A 17,112-nucleotide genomic window follows, 5' to 3' on the forward strand; every position below is an offset into this window, starting at 1 on the left:
TGAGTGATGGTTAACTTTTTAAGTGCATGGTGAGCAGTGTGAGTGCAGGGTGAAAGGAATGCCTGTGTAAGTGCAGGGTAAGAGGTGTGAGTGCAGAGTGAGAGGTGTGCCTGTGAGAGAACTCTGTGGCAAGAGTGCTCTTGTGAATGGATAGGGAGCAAGAAAGTTGAGCCAGTGTGAGTGGAGGATGACTCATGAACCTAACCTATGTGAGTGTAGTCTGAGCTGTGTGAATGCAGGATGATGTAGACACTCCAAGTAATTCACCTTATCCTTGGCAGTTGGCAAGTGAGGATTCAGGTGTAATTTGAACCTTGGTTATCAAAGCTGATTCTGCAAATAAATGTCAGCCTTTTGGACATGCCAAAAGTTACTTTTCTAGGGGTGGAAGAGCCACTTAAGGCCAGACCCAGATGCTGGGCTCTTGAAAAAGTTCTCTTGGAACTTCAGGCCACAACTTTTTGTGGATTCCGCTGCCCTCACTCTTATATCAGTCACAAAGCCACTTCCCCTTCATCTAGTGGGTAAATTGTGCACCGCTATGCCAGAAAACCTGGTTCCAAACACGGTTTACCTACTAGACAAAATCTGTTTTACTCTTTACAATGCGATTTAGTAAAAAAAGGGGACCCCTACAGTAAACAATGAACCTTGCTAGCTGTAGGGAAAAATTACAATGGGGTAAAGGTAACGGCTAGATACAAGTTAGATATGCATATAAAGCTTGTCAGGCCATACATTTCTGGATCTTATTGGTCTAAAACCATGATATAATGCATTTAAATAGGCATCAACACATAATAGAGAACAACTGTATATTTGTTATATAACAAAGATATTTTTTATTTAAGAAATTTCATTGATGGAAATATTCTTATTTTTTCAAGATTTTTTTTTAGATATATATTTTGTTGGTGTACAAATATTTATGTTATCGATCTCAATTCTATAAAATCATATGTACAATTACATGCATATGAGAATGCAGATATACACAAACATGTAAAGGACAAAAATTATACAACACAACAATGTACATAGAATTAAAATTTACTGAAGAGTAGTGTGCTATAAAGCACTTTAAGGGCTGGCGGTAGATGAAAACTACGAGCGTTTCGCCACGTGTGCCTTCTTCAGGACAACCAGGCTCAACTTTATTCTTCTTATAATGTAATCAAAAATAATCTTTGAGTGTAAAAATAAAGGTTCTTGCTCCTTCAATCCAGGTCCAAGAGCTGGCACTCGGAAGTCCGAGTGTCCGTATGGAAGCTCAGAAGCAGCAGTCCCTGTATTTATTTTGATACTGCTGCAACAAACGATTTCAATATTTATTCGGTTCCATGTAGGTATCGAGGTATGTATTTGCAAGCTTGTATCCAACTCGAATAGTAAAAGGTGTCTGATGTTAAAAGTTTATTTATAGTTGGAGAATGACTTGTTCATCAGGGATTGGTTCAGGGAGATCCTGGTTCATCGTTATGCAAAGAAATATGGGACTTCAACACAATTGTGTCTGATATTTTCGGTACAGCAGTGCCTCGATCCTGCAGTCGATTGACGGAGAAAACACTCTTGGCAATTACCTTATTTCACTGTGCTTCCATGTCTTCTATCGACCCTTACAAGAGTAGCCCTTCATTAATACCAATTTATCATCAAAATGCTGCATTCAGCAGCTAAAATATGACCTGTCAACTTTAGGAAGTGGCCTTCCAGCGAGAAGGAACACGTATCTCCATGTTTTTAGTACATTTTGATCCGTTTATACTTGAAACATTATTTTTTGTCGAAATCTACAGATTACACAGCAAACAAAGGATTATGTGGCAAATGCGGCAAATCCAATACCGTTCGAACAATGCTTCACTGTATGATTTCAGTGGCACTGCTAATAGCATCATCATTGTAGGATTGAATGTTTCAAAAATTATGTTTGGAAACTGTGAATTCTGATAAATGTCAGTCAATGCAGAAATTCATGTTAGTGTATTTAAGTGAAACACTTAGGGGTCGATTCCGATACGGTAAAATGCGCTCCGAATCGTCGTACGGAGCGTTTTTTCCCCTTACGAATCGTACCCGTAAACGTCCCGTACGTACGACGAAGTACGATCCGTACCAGGAGCCGAACTCCATACGAGTCGTACAGGACTCCGTACGACTCAAATCTCCGTACGAGTCTCACTCGGAACCCGCTGTACACGAAATCACTACTGTTCGCGGCTGGTTGTACGGTGGGTGTACGGCACGTACCCCATGTACGCTGGGTGTACGGCACGTACCCCGCATGATCACAGGGGTACGGCGCGTACCCCTGCGATCATGTGGGGTACCCGCCGTACGGTGTGTAGGTGATCGTGCGCTTTTCCGTACGAATCGACGTGTACCGTACGAATCGCGCCCGGGTCGGACGATCGGGATCGGAATCGTCCGGTCGTACGGCGTCCGTACGAGTCGTACGGAAACGGCTCCGGATACGAATCGTACGGACGGGGATTTTACCGGATCGGAATCGACCCCTTAAAAGGTAAATAAATATACCCCTTTGAAATTTGAGTCTTTGGCAGATTTTTAAATGATAAATTATACACCACGTAGAGGGCTCAGGTCCTGTTTTGGAGCTTATAGTCAAACCAGGTCAATGGTTGGACACATTGTATTAATGTGCTACATGGCCACATTTGTATTGTAACCGAAATCCTTCCATCCTTTCTCCCACTCTAGCAGAAACTGTTCATAACAGGACAGCAAGGGGGGCTGGTAGTAATTAAATACACAAAGACAAGTGAACTGATAAATGGTCTTTTGAAGACCTGCAAGTACTTTGTATGAACATGTCATCAGCCTCTACCCAGCCAAGGACAGATAGAAAATTGCATGTGCACTCCACAGTCCAGGGTACAGGAGACGATCTGGGACAAAACCCTTTCAGCCTAATGGGCATTGTGCATCAGATGGTTATCCACTTCAAACATTTTAGCTGGCTTTCCTTTGTAGTCTGGTACTTGTAGATGCAGCTGTTCCTTCAGAAAGCTGAAAGCTCCTAGTATTACCCTAGAAGCTGCAGCAGTCATTCACATTCCAGCAAAGCTAACATGCAAATTACTCTGAGTCAGTTCAAAGGCACTTCACAAGTGCTTATTTAAAAAATGCATCCATCTTCCTTGGTCTGCCCATCTCTGAATTTGGGAGCAGAGTATGTTTATGTAGCATGGTAACTGATAAGGAGGCAATCTAATGACATTTTAGAAATGAATGGAAAATAAAACTCCTATTTAGTTTTTTTTCACATAATTTTTTACAGGGTTTTAGAAAATACACATCAAAGTAAAAGAGACATAGGGCCCCATTAGGATGTCGGGCCGACCGCCACCACCATGCAGGTGGTGGCGATCCGCCCGACATCCATTCCTGCCCGCCACCCATTTCCCCCGCCATAGTAATATGGCGGGGGGGACCGCGGCGGATGGAAAGATTGTCCGCCGCTTTTCCGCCCGGTCAAGGAGTTGGCCGGGCGGAAAAGGCTTTCATATAGTGGCGGTGTCTGTTAGACACTGCCATCCATATTAGGGTGAAGGCGGGGACATGCTTTTCCGCCACAGAAAGGCATGCGGGAATGTCTTGTGGGGGCCCGTTGCAGGCCCCCAGGGACTCCGGGGGTGCATATTGGGGGAACCTATGGTACCCCCGTGCACTTCACTGTACAACGTGACAGGCACCGCACGGTGCCTGTCACGTTGTGCATTGAAGTGCACAATGTGAATTTTTAGCATTGCGGCGAACACCGCCCACCACAATGTTAAAAATGCGAGATGCGCCCGCCAGTGTGGCGGGTTGCGGCCGCCAGTGTGGCGGGCGCATCCTAATGGCCCCCACAGGACCTCCGCCCTATGGCCGGCGGTCCCGTTTTACGTCGGGATGGCAGGCGGACTTTGTCCGCCTGCCATCCTAATGGGCCCCATAGTGTGTTACATCTCCCATTAGCCAGGGATATCATCAAGGAAATCAAGACAGGTCCTGTCAACATGTATTTTGTAAGATCATAGGACATTGCTGACAGTAAAGAAGAGGTGATGATTGTCAAAAGGTAGAATACAAAGTCAATGAACCGGAGATATCTGAGGTCTTAAAACCAAGTCTTCCTTGTGATTTGAGTATTTCCGGGCTTCAGCTTTGATAATGCTACTCGTATTTACTATGGGAGTTAATAAGTGTCCTGCTGTAATCGAAAGGCAAAGGAAAAGAAGTTAAATATGGAGGAAAAAATAGAAAAGTAAGAAAAGAGAAGCCAATGGAACATCACAGCGCACAATTGCCACATTGGAGATGTACTTCAACGGTCTCCTGTCATGTTTAAAGATCCCTCTCAAGGCGACGTGGGTGTGGGGTATTGTACATGAGTAATGTCTTAGCTGTTCACAGAGGTTTGAAGACAAAGGAGGAGGAGTCCATAGAGTCCCACAGTTTTATATGGAATGAGCGCCACGGGGAGAGTTGTAGGGTTCAGTTGTTTGTGCCTCTGAGAATAGTTAATCATTCTTGCCACATCTTGAACTAGATTACTTTGAAGTTCTTTCAGTTACACAAGATGATTTAGCATGCCAGAGTAAGCATTAGATCAAGCAGGTCATGAACATTATCGTTTCTAGCCGAGGGTCTAGTGGTCCCAGAAGCATGTATGAGAACTCCCTGATTGGATTAACTTAGAAGGTGTGTCTGATGCAGTCGAAGATCTTATCCCAGAAAGATTCGAGCAATTGGCAGTGGAATAGCATGTTTGTTAAGTTATCATCTTCCATGTTAAAGTTCCAGCATAGAGGTGACTCTACCTCCCATTTCTTCTCATTTTCCTTGTGGGACTTACGAGGTTCTGGTAAAAGGAGTTTGTATAATTTGGATACCATATGTCCCACCTTGTTAAGTTGGGATAGCTTGAAAAGTAGCAAAGGGGCTGACAGCATTATAAGTAATTTAGCAACCTGAACCTTAAGCTTCAAGAATTTATAGAAGTCTATTGCATTCAGTTTTTTTCCGTCTCAAGATTGGTGAAGGACTTCTGCAATGTATTGTCATACAAGTCCTTGATAAAATGAATGCCTTTTTGTGACCACTCCTGCCTTAATATTGTCTGACCATCTATTTATTTTACAATTGTACCATAATGTTGCCATATTTGAGGCGCTAAATTTAATGTTGGAATGCTTTTCTAAGTGGAAAAGTGCCTGCCTTGTATTTTGTATAATGTACTAGCTTAACCGTCGCGCGTTGCTGCGATCTCAGAAGAAAGGAAATGTACGTAAACTTGTTATGATAACATTCAATTTACATTGTGTCATTTTATTGAAACATATTCATTTTAATATGGAAAACATTTCATAGTGTTGTTTTAATTCTGTTTTTTTATTCGAGTGCTTGTGGATACACGATATTTTTGGTTTTTCCGTCTGGTGCGTAGACGAATAAATCAAAAGGTTTTCCGACGCGTGAGCTGGCCACATACAGTTGTCCATGTGAGAAGCAAGGATTCTCCAAATCTAGTCCACACACTTGCAGCGATTGTCCTTGTGCTTTGTTGATGGTCAGTACAAAAGCGAGTCGCACCAGAAAGTGTAGACGTTCAGTATTGGAAAGATTATGAGGGCCCTGGGTGGCCGGGGGGCGATATTTAACACATGTTTCCTTTTTGTTTTCTTCCAAAAACCTTCGCGGGAGTGTACTCAACAACTTTTAACAATTTTTTTTATTATTATTTTCTTTTTAACCAGAAACCTTCGCAGGAGTGTACTCAACAACTTCCCAAAGTTTCATGCCAATCGAATGAATGGTGTAGTAATGCGTAAAGGACAAACGGACATACTTTGGTTTTTATATATATAGATTTGGAGTGTGGAAAAAGTGAGCTGTTCATTGTCATGCGGGTAGGGGGATGTCCATAATTCGATTTTTCTCTACATCTAGCCACAGAGGGTGAAAGACTGTGTTTTCAATAAACCAGGCAGCTCCTTGTTTACATAGGAAAGCCGATTGGCATGTTGGTAGACCCACCCCTCCCTTGCTTTTATCCAGCTTGAGTTTCACTTTTGAGATTCTTGGTTTCTTCCCTTGCCGTAAGAAATTGTTAAGGATCTTGTCTACTTTCCAAAGGAAGGTTTCTGATAAGGACATTGGAAACATGCTGATTAAATAATTAAAATGGGGGGGGGGGGCAGGGGCGGTAGAGAGACAAAATATCGAAATTAAATTATCGATATACAATAATATCGATGTTTTAATTTCGATGGTATATAATATCGATGTGCAATAATATCGATAGACAGAATATCGATATTAAGGTATGTATGTTAGTAATATCGAAATTTTGTTTAGTGTTATGTATTTTATTATGTTGTTTATATGTTTGTTAAACATGTTTTTTAATGTATGTTTAGAATGAGTAAATTTGTTTACATTTTGCGTCTTAGTATCAGAGCGGGTTGTGGGTTTATAGGGGAATAGGGTGGGAAGTAATTTAATTATAATTAATTGAATAATATGTTTTAAAAATATTTTAGATTAATAAATAATTGTTAATTAATTGGTAATTAATTATTATTAATTAGTTAATTAAATGAATTAGAGTTCATGTAGAGTTATTTATTATTTTTTGTTATTGTTAATTAATAATTAATTGGTAATTAATTATAATCAATTAGTTAATTAAATAAGAGTTAATGTAGTAATGTTTATTATTTTTTGTTATTGTTAATTAATACTTAATTGGTAATTAATTATTATTAAGTGATTAAATGACAATTACATTTTTTATGTGATTTATTTATGTGTAGTGGGTTGTGTGTTTATAGGAGAATAGGGTGTGACATAATTACATTAAATTTATTAAAGAGATTGTATTTGTTTATTGGTATTTGTTAATTAATTGTTAATTAATTAATTGGTTATTCATTTTTTTAATTATTTCATAATATTAATTATAAATAATTTATTAATACACATGTTTATTCTTGTAAATATCTTGTTAATTAATTGGTAATTAATTTTTAATTGGTAATTAATGTGTTAATTAGCTAATTTATAATTACATCAATTTAATATTAATTGTTATTAATTTATTAATTGATATTTATATTAATTGTGTTTTTTTGTATGTGTAGTGTGTTGTGTGTTAAAGGGGAAGTAGTGTGGGAAGTAATTTTTACCCCCATGCTATCCAACACTTTCCCTACTGTTGCACCCTCTGGAGTGGGAATAGTAATTTTTACCCCTACGCTATCCAACGCTTTCCCTACTGTTGCACCCTCTGGAGTGGGAATAGTAATTTTTACCCCTACGATATCCAACGCTTTCCCTACTGTTGCACCCTCTGGAGTGGGAATAGTAATTTTTACCCCTACACTATCCAACGCTTTCCCTACTGTTGCACCCTCTGGAGTGGGAATAGTAATTTTTAGCCCTACGCTATCCAACGCTTTCCCTACTGTTGCACCCTTTGGAGTGGGAATAGTAATTTTTACCCCTACGCTATCCAACGCTTTCCCTACTGTTGCACTCTCTGGAGTGGGAATAGTAATTTTTACCCCTACGCTATCCAACGCTTTCCTTACTGTTGCACCCTCTGGAGTGGGAATAGTAATTTTTACCCCTACGCTATCCAACGCTTTCCCTACTGTTGCACTCTCTGGAGTGGGAATAGTAATTTTTACCCCTACGCTATCCAAAGCTTTCCCTACTGTTGCACTCTCTGGAGTGGGAATAGTAAGTGTTTACCCCTACACTATCCAACGCTTTCCCTACTGTTGCAGCCTCTAGAGTGGGAATAGTAATTTTTACCACTACGCTATCCAACGCTTTCCCTACTGTTGCACCCTTTGGAGTGGGAATAATAATGTTTACACCTACGCTATCCAACGCCTTCCCTACTGTTGCACCCTTTGGAGTGGGAATAGGATTTTTCACCCCTACGCTATCCAACGCTTTCCCTACTGCTGCACTCTCTGGTGTGGGAATAGTAATTTTTACCCCTACGCTATCCAACGCTTTCCCTACTGTTGCACTCTCTGGAGTGGGAATAGTAATTTTTACCCCTACGCTATCCAACGCTTTCCCTACTGTTGCACCCTCTCCAGTGGGAATAGTAATTTTTACCCCTACGCTATCCAACGCTTTCCCTACTGTTGCACCCTCTCCAGTGGGAATAGTAATTTTTACCCCTACGCTATCCAACGCTTTCCCTACTGTTGCACTCTGGAGTGGGAATAGTAATTTTTACCCCTACGTTATCCAACGCTTTCCCTACTGTTGCACTCTCTGGAGTGGGAATAGTAATTTTTACCCCTACACTATCCAACGCTTTCCCTACTGTTGCACCCTCTGGAGTGGGAATAGTAATTTTTACCCCTACGCTATCCAACGCTTTCCCTACTGTTGCACTCTCTGGAGTGGGAATAGTAATTTTTACCCCTACGCTATCCAACGCTTTTCCTACTGTTGCAATATGTAGAGTAAGTATATATATTAATTTATATGTAGTTTTTAATTCATTTTAAATGTGTATGTATTAGTTATACATTTTTTAATATGTTTTCATGTTTATATTTTTAATATGCTAAATTATATGTATTTTAAAAAGATTTTTACATCATTATTAATACATTTAAAAAAAAGATATTTTTAACTTCGATATTTTTGTATTACTATATATTTTTTTCGATATTTTTGTACTTACCTTTATGTAGATAGAACTCCGATATTTTTGATTTCGATATTTGGTGTCGATATTTTTGTATGTCTATATTCTGTCTGTCGATATTATGTCATAGATTCGGAGGGGACAATCATCATTTTAATTATTTCTCTTCTACCCTACCAGGAAAGTAATTTTGGTGACCATCCATTCAGTAGTTCAGTGATTTTCTTCATTAATATATTTTCATTCAATTCTAGTGTTGTACGAAGTTGTTAGTAAATTCCAGGCCCAAGTATTTAATCATACTGGTTGCCACATCAGGCCTGTAGCTCCTAATATTTCCATACTCCCTTAGTTATTAAGTAACGTAACTTCTTTTTTATCTTTGTTTAGCATGTATCCAGAGACCTTTTAAATCTCCAGTATCGACTTCATAAGAGCTAGAATAGCCACTACAGCATCCTCGGAGATGACCAGGACATCAACCTCACAAGCAGCTACTTTAGAAATTGTATCACCGAAAGCTATGCCTGTAATATCCCTATTCTCGCTAAAGTGTCGCAGGATTGGTACGATTGCTAATAAAAAAGTGATGGTGAAAGAGGACATCCCTGCCTTGTTTAAGCTCCCGATGCCTTGACTTTAGCTGACAGATCTTTGTAGAGCATCACGATCATACCTCTTAAAGTGTTCCCAATGTTGAACTTTTCAAGCGTCATACGCAGGAACACCCAGTCTACCTTGCCTAATGATTTGTCAGTATCAAGTGTGATGGCTACCGTTGGTGAATTGGATAAGTTTGCCTTTTCCAGTGCATGGCAAAACATCCTTGTGTTATAGCTGGATAATCTGTGTTTGAAGAACCCTGCCTGGGATGGGTGGATAAGTTTGGCTATGTATTTTTGTACCCGTTTAGCTAATATCATAGCATATAGTTTACAGTCAATGTTTATTAGGGAGATCGGCCTGTAGTTTGTGATGAGGAAAGGATCTTTACCCTCTTTAGGTATGCCAGATATGAGGGCTTCTGCTGGAGTGCCTGAAACTTGTTGAGTGGAAGCGAACTGCTCATAAAAGATTTAGCAGTGGTTGTCCTACCTGGTCCTCAATTGTTTTAAATAAGGTGGCATTATATCTGTCCGGCCCTGGGGCCTTCCTTGACTTGATATTCTTAATGGCGTTGTCAATTTCTTGTAAAGTAATTGGACCATTAATTGAGGTAAATTCTTGCTCGTTATTAAGTGATATCTCTTATAGGTATTTCCTATTATTCAGCTGGTGTAGGTTGGAGTTAGATTAGTGTAATTGTTGGTTGGAGTCTTTAAATGTATCTGCAATCTTGTGTGGGTTAGTTCGTATTTTACCAGCATCATTCTTAATAGCCTTAATGTCATGCTTTTGAATTTTAGATATGAGCCTAGTGATTTCCCCTCTTCATTAACCTCACATAACCACAGGCTTTTCTGTTTGTTTATCCATACCCCTGCTTTGGTGCTGATCATTTTATTGTATTCATATGTTTGTTTAGTATTTTATTAAAAGTCAGAGGATCATGCTTTAATATATGTATTTTTTTCAATGTAGCTATATCTCTCTCTAAATTCAATGGTTTGGCATTAGCTTCTTTATTCATATTTGATTTCTTTTTAATTATTACCCCTCTGATGGTAAATTTTAATGATTCCTATCTGGTGAGATGGGAGGTAAAATTTACTTTGTCCTCCATTAGAAATTTTTAATCGCCTTTTCAATTATTATTTATTTTGTGGAGAAGTGTGGACATCCTTGTTGAATCTCCATAAGGGTTCTCTGAGTGGAGGGGTTGAGTCTTTAATAGTGAAAGTGAAATAGGAATGTTCAGAGATAACCCTTGGTTCTATGGTTGTTTGATCAATTCTGCTGGTAGAATTGCCTGAAATTAGAAAGTAATCTCTACAGGGGTATTATTTGTGTGGAAAGGAGTAAAACGTGTGGTCTCTTTCTGTTGGGTTCTGTAGCTTCCATGCGTCTATCATGTTGTGTTTACTCTAGAGGATCTTTAAAGCCTTATGGGCTTTGTTCGGTCTAAATTGACATGCTGACTTTCTTTTAAGGGTGGGATCAAAGTGGAGGTTAAAATCACCAGCAATTAAGGTTTCTGAGTCTGGGATTTCTTTGATTTGTATCGCTAGGTCTTCCCAAAATTGTGGGTCAACACTCATAGGAGTGTATATGTTTGCTATGTATAGCATAGAATGTTGCGTCCTAATTTTGAAATCACCCATCTACCTTGTTTATAAGCAGGAAATAAGGTTATTTCTGTTCTAGCCTTCCTTGTCACCAACGTTAGGACCCTGTTTTTCTTACCTACGGCTGCTGAGTAAGCTATATCCATAAATTGATCGTTATATAGAGATTCCGTCAGAGTAGTGTCTAATTTTGCTTCTTCCAGAAGAATAATATCTGCAATTTGTTGACATATGTAATCAAAGATGGGTGGTTCTGGCCCTTAACATTTAGTGAAACTTTTTTAATATTTTGTAGGGATTGATGTGTCATTTGTATTGTCTAGCAAAGATTGAGAGCCTCATTTTCATTGTTCTAGTCTTATTATTTTGTGATCTCAGAGCCTATTATTGTCTGGAGTAAGCTATTGTCAGTTTCTGTATTTTTGCTAATGACCTGTATTCACATGGGTCTTGTGCCAGAGAATGCTTATAAATGGGATCCCCCATCTCACTGGTGGTACTAGTTTGGATGTGGCATGTGTGTGTTCCAATGGCGAGAAGCAAAATATAAAGAAGGAGCAAAGAAAAGCATGGGAACCAAAATAACATGAATTCAGAAACCCTCTTCTCCCCACCACACCCCTGAGCCACCGTTCCTCCCCCCTTGAGAACAACAGGTATGGCAAAAACAAGGAAAAGCATTCCTCTTCAGGAACGCAAGCCTAAGTTGACACTTAACACATAGCAACGTAAATAACATGATACATTTAGGACTATCTAGAGGGCCTTCTGACATAAAAGAGTGTCTTGGTTAATCTTTCCTAGGGCCCTCTTCAATATCAAATATCATTAATGTGTAAAGTCAAAGATTAATTAACCTACAAGTTAATACACATCTGAAGCATATGCCGTCTCACCTAGTGTTTAGGTTGTCTAATAACCTAAAACTTAATATCCTTATTCTTCTACAACTGTTGAATGTTACTTCCCTTAGAAACATAAAACAAGTGGAATCAGATATAATTCAAATACAGTTGCAGACAGTAGGGACTATGTCTTACTCATTGAGCACTGCCATAATCTGCACGGAGAATCAAAGCCGAACCGCTGGATCACTTGGCATGTAGGTGTCCATTTTTTAGTCTTCTGCTTTATCCAGGAATCTGCAGAGAGCTTCACCCTCCATGAAGAGAGGGAGGGGCATGCCCTGAATAACTATGCGGTATCTGGCTAGGTCTGCAAAGGAGAATTCGTCTCCCAACTCTTTCCGTCCGGGTCGAAGGGCAAGAAGCTTTTCGTAGTTTTAACTGTAGCTTTGGAGTAGTCTTGTGCAATACAAATGTTGTTAACATATATGACAAGGGTACTCCCAGTAATACTTTGAGGCCTAGAGGGGGGAGTGGCAATATGACAGCAAATAAGATAAACCTCTACACGGCCTTATATTCTTTAACATCTAGGCGTAAATGCTCATTTACAGTTAACATAGGATGCAAACATACCTCTGAAATCATTCAATTAGATTCAGTATTTTGAAACTTCATTTTATTTTGTATCATTCTTATTTCTTTTTTTCATATTTTTATAACAATCTTTTCAAAATTTTGTTCAGTAGCAAAAATAACATATATACAAATATCTAAAAGCTTACACAATTACTTCTATTCATATCAGGAACCCCAGAACATGATTTTTCTCTCTCATACCATCATTCATACTTGTTCAGTCTCTCATATTCACTCTCATAACATCACTATCACAACAGGCAACATAGTGAGGAAAATAGAATTTTGCCCTGTTATGCGTCCCTACGTATTCCCCAGCATGTAATATATGTGCATGATTAATATGCATTTTCCCTCCATTGCCAAATATAAAGACGCATTTACAGTTGCGTCCAACGTTAGTATGTCAGTTATCCAGTCTTTCTGAAAGCAACGTGAATTAGGCTTCTAGGCCTATGTTGCCAACATATTTACATGGTGCACGTTAAATCATCGAGTTGCACCCGTTTCTAGGGCTCCACAGGGCCCGGACACGAGATCCAGGCCTCAAGTTTCCTGGATCACTCCGAGAGATGCAGCCCCGCCCGCATCCCTGACCCTTCACTTACTTCCTGCCAAGCAACGCGGTGCCCGGCCCGGCTCGGCCTGGCCTGCCTGCCAAGAATATGTTATGCCTACAGTTATCTGTTCAGCTCCCCGGCTTCACATTCCTAGCTAACGAACTGGATAAACATATCCATCTACAGTCCAGTCTTTCTGTCTCCATGCAAGTGATTTCCTGAATTAGTATCCATAGAAGATCCATAGTTCACGCAATACATGAAGAAATATATGCATACACCAGCCTTTAGAGACAAGTAGCCTTTGCCCTGATGACTTTTAGAATCAAGCAATATGTACTCTAAACACAAGATATCAGATATGCTATAGGTACAGGTCGTTCTGACATCCCAGACTTCAGTCTCCTCTACTAGTGCTAGAAGTCAGCGGCCCCCAGCTCTCCCCAGTTACACGTCATGACTCGTTTTGCGCGCACCAGTAGGTTAAAGGTTCCAGCTGCCCATGAAGCCCCCTCCATGTGTCCACCCACTTATGACACTTCTGTGACGTCTATATCACACACCTCCGTGCACGCCCTGTGCACGCCTTCTTTTTACGCCCATATGTTCTTATCTTCTTCTTTTCACTTGTTACGCCTACTGTATTCAATGCAACTGTACTGTTTTACTATATATACTGTATGATGTTAATGAAATGTTGAGATCGAGGTCGAGATTGTCCCTTCCTGAGCCTTAGCAGGTGATGGAACCCGATGTCCATTGGCTCGAGCCACTTAATTAAAGCCCGTATGACTCAGATACCACGGACTCTGCCTCTCATTTTATTGAGCTATCCTTTTACCTTTAATGCATAGAAAAATAGTACCGGTAATTTATTTATTTACCACATAATGGCGCCCGAACAGGGACGTCCCCTTCCCCACGCGCCGGCGATGTAACGCAGGCCCCCTGACCCCTTCTACAGCCGTGACGGACCCCTACTGTGCACCTGCAGGTATTCCTGCTAAAACTCCCTCAGGCCCACGGAGGAGACGGAGACTGCGGTCTAGCATCCAGACGAGGCGGTGAGGAAGGCGGAGAGTCCCGACCAGAGCCCAAGCCGAGAGAGCAAGGTCCGAGGTATCCTGAGGCCCACCTGTTTCCGAAGCCCGAAGCGCATGCGTAGTGCGTAGCAGTAACCAGACGTCGTAGCAGTCCAGTCCAGTCGAGTTTCCGAGGCCTTCAGTTTTACTTCCCGGTGAGTACCGTTGCTGGGGACGCATCTAGAAGGGTTCATTAATTTGTGCCCGGTCCAGACGGGTTTGGGTACACAGATCCGGTCCGACGTGTTCACCTAGGTGGATACGGTATGACGTGTCTCTTTATGAGACCGGTATGTTCTGTACTGTTTTAGCAGTGCATCCAGTAATTCTGTTTTTCTAGTATTGTCTCTCGAGATTTCCAGTATTATGTTTTCAATGTACTAGGTAGTATCTGTTCGAACTGTTTTTAATGTGTTTTGATGTCGTGGTATGAATGATCTGTTTTGCTATTCATTACTGTGTTCATTGTGTATTGTGTTCAAGTTCGAATAGGTTCAAATATGCCTCTGTTTTCAAAGTTACGTCAGATAGGAACCAGAAAAAGGATACTCGAAGAATCAGTTCCTGTCCCATATGTTTATGGGACATATGTCCCATATGTTTATATATTTCATGTATCATAAACATGGCTTAGATGCCATACTGTACTTAGACTTATGGGTAGATTATACCAAGAATCTGGAGGAGAAATATAGATGGCCTGTTTCAGGAACTTGGGATGCTGAGTGCATCATGAGAGTAGAGGAAGCATTATGGAAAAAGAAAGCCAGACAATCCCAGAAAGATGCCATAGAATTGTGGCGTAAAGAATCGCATAAAAGAACAGAAAAAGAAATCAGAAAAGCAGAACTAAGTAGGGAATCATCAGAAAAAGCCCAAGAAAGGGAACTACTAGAAGAAGGTGAACGAGTTAGAGCAGAACAGTTAGACAGACAAAGAAATGCCCTTATTAAAGGCATGTATCCCCTTCTCGCCGAGGGCCTGCCTAAGGCGACCCCGGAAGCACCCTGTAATTTACCGCCACCATTGATCCCGACTAAACTACGTCATAAACCGACCGCAGCTGAAATTTTCCTTTCTTCCTATTTAGACGACACTGTACCAGAATATACAAATTCACGTCCTCCTCCGCCTGCTCAACCTCAAAACCCTGTTGATAACGCAATTACTGTTCCTCCAGCCACTGGTCCCGGGAATCCTTTTAATCCGCCAGTAACCCAGGACCAGCCCACATTACGTATGCCTACTTTACCAGTCACATTACCAGCGACCGCACATCCAGTATTAGTTGACGATTCTAGTACAGGAGGAGCAGGGGGAGGTATCCCTATCACCCAGCCTCAAACCAAACGAATGACGTTAAGAGATATAGCATTACAGCGCACGCCAAAAGTGGCTACTTACGCTGCCCTCAAAAAGTACCTTACTGATTGTAGATATGATCCAGTACCAGGCGAAGATCACATGATATTATATTCCGTGCGTCTACGACGAGTTGCAAGCTATTTGACTATCATACCAGAAATGGGGGAGCATCTAGACAGAATATATCATTTCATCCGAACAGGGAAAGGATCAGAAAGTATTCACGAGGCTATGGTACACAGGAAAGTCGAGACTCAAAATATGCTCTTGCAGTTTTTGATAAATTGTTTAATAAGAGAACAAGACCAGCCTGGTAAGGACAAAGATGAGATGAAAGTCCTGACAAGATGGAGTGACAACATAGCAGACGGAAAACACAGTAAACAAAACTGTATAGAAACCATGTACAGAAAGATTCGTAAAGAAATTCTAGGCATACACGAAAGGGAGAAAGCAACGAGAGAACCCGAGAAAGAGAATGACACTTCAGACGAAGATGCAGACACAGACAATCTAGAAAGAATAGCGTACGTAGGTAGGACGAGACCTTTTGACAGATCCACACGCCTAGAATGTAAGAAAACTTTTCTTCCTCCCGTACCAGAACAGTGTTCTCTTGAGCATTCATTCCAAGCTACCGACAGAGTTCTGAAACAACGAATAGGTTACAGTGAGCTTACTACCATGCATGAACAGGAACTAGCCCGATCAGCAGTGCAATGGACTAGTGATCCTAGCACATTTTCAGACGAAGTAGTGGCCCAAACGTTTCTGAATCTTCCCCCAGACGAACAGCGACTGGTGGGTATGTACATGATCCAGCACCTCATTACACTGTACGAAAATCAGCATTCTGATCCAGGCCCCCTATATAATGTATTGGACGAGTTACTCCTAAACCGATGGAAAGGCCTAGGTACTGATTTGATTAATGTCATTTTAGAACAACGCCACAAATACAGAACGTTCCTGACTCCACATTTCGTTCCTGTTCCACCCCCAGTAAGGAAGACATTTTACATGGACAGACAGAATCCCTTGCGAGAAGTCCATCCTGTTCGGACAGAGGGAGGTGCGCTCGAACGCGTATTTGTTTACACCCCTTTAACAAAAATAGAACTACTGGAAATGAAAAAGTTAGTGCCCTGTCACGATAAAGATCCAGCAGGGTTCCACCGTGAATTAAAAGACATGCTCCGTATGGGAGAATACACGTATCCCGATATCATTAAAATGCTAAAGGTCCTGTTGCCTGCGGGCATATATGAAAAACTTAAAGAAAAAGAATGGGAGGTGGGAGAGAAAAAGATTGACTGGGCCGAATTAGAGAACGAAGATAAAACACGAGTTCCTGGTACCGGTCTCGGGGAAAAAGCCAAAGCATTGCCCGAGTTGTTAATACAAGTCTTGCCAAGATTACTAACCACGAAAAAGGAAGACTGGGATGCCATCTCAGCCTGTAAACAGAAACAAGACGAAGACACTAGTGATTTTTATTCTAGATTTGAAAAATGTTTCATTATTAATAGCGGCTTGAAAACAAGTAGTGAATCGTATCCACATCTTTTTGTTACCAAATTAGTAGAGAATTCTTTATCACAAGTAAAAAATCGAGTACTGAAAGTTGAGAGTACCTGGCAAGCTAATACTCCGTCCCAAATGTTACAAATGTTACAGTACCACCAGAACCGAATCAGAGAAGAGCAAGAA

This window comes from Lissotriton helveticus, chromosome 8 (assembly GCF_964261635.1).
Source record: "Lissotriton helveticus chromosome 8, aLisHel1.1, whole genome shotgun sequence".
NCBI lineage: Eukaryota > Metazoa > Chordata > Amphibia > Caudata > Salamandridae > Lissotriton > Lissotriton helveticus.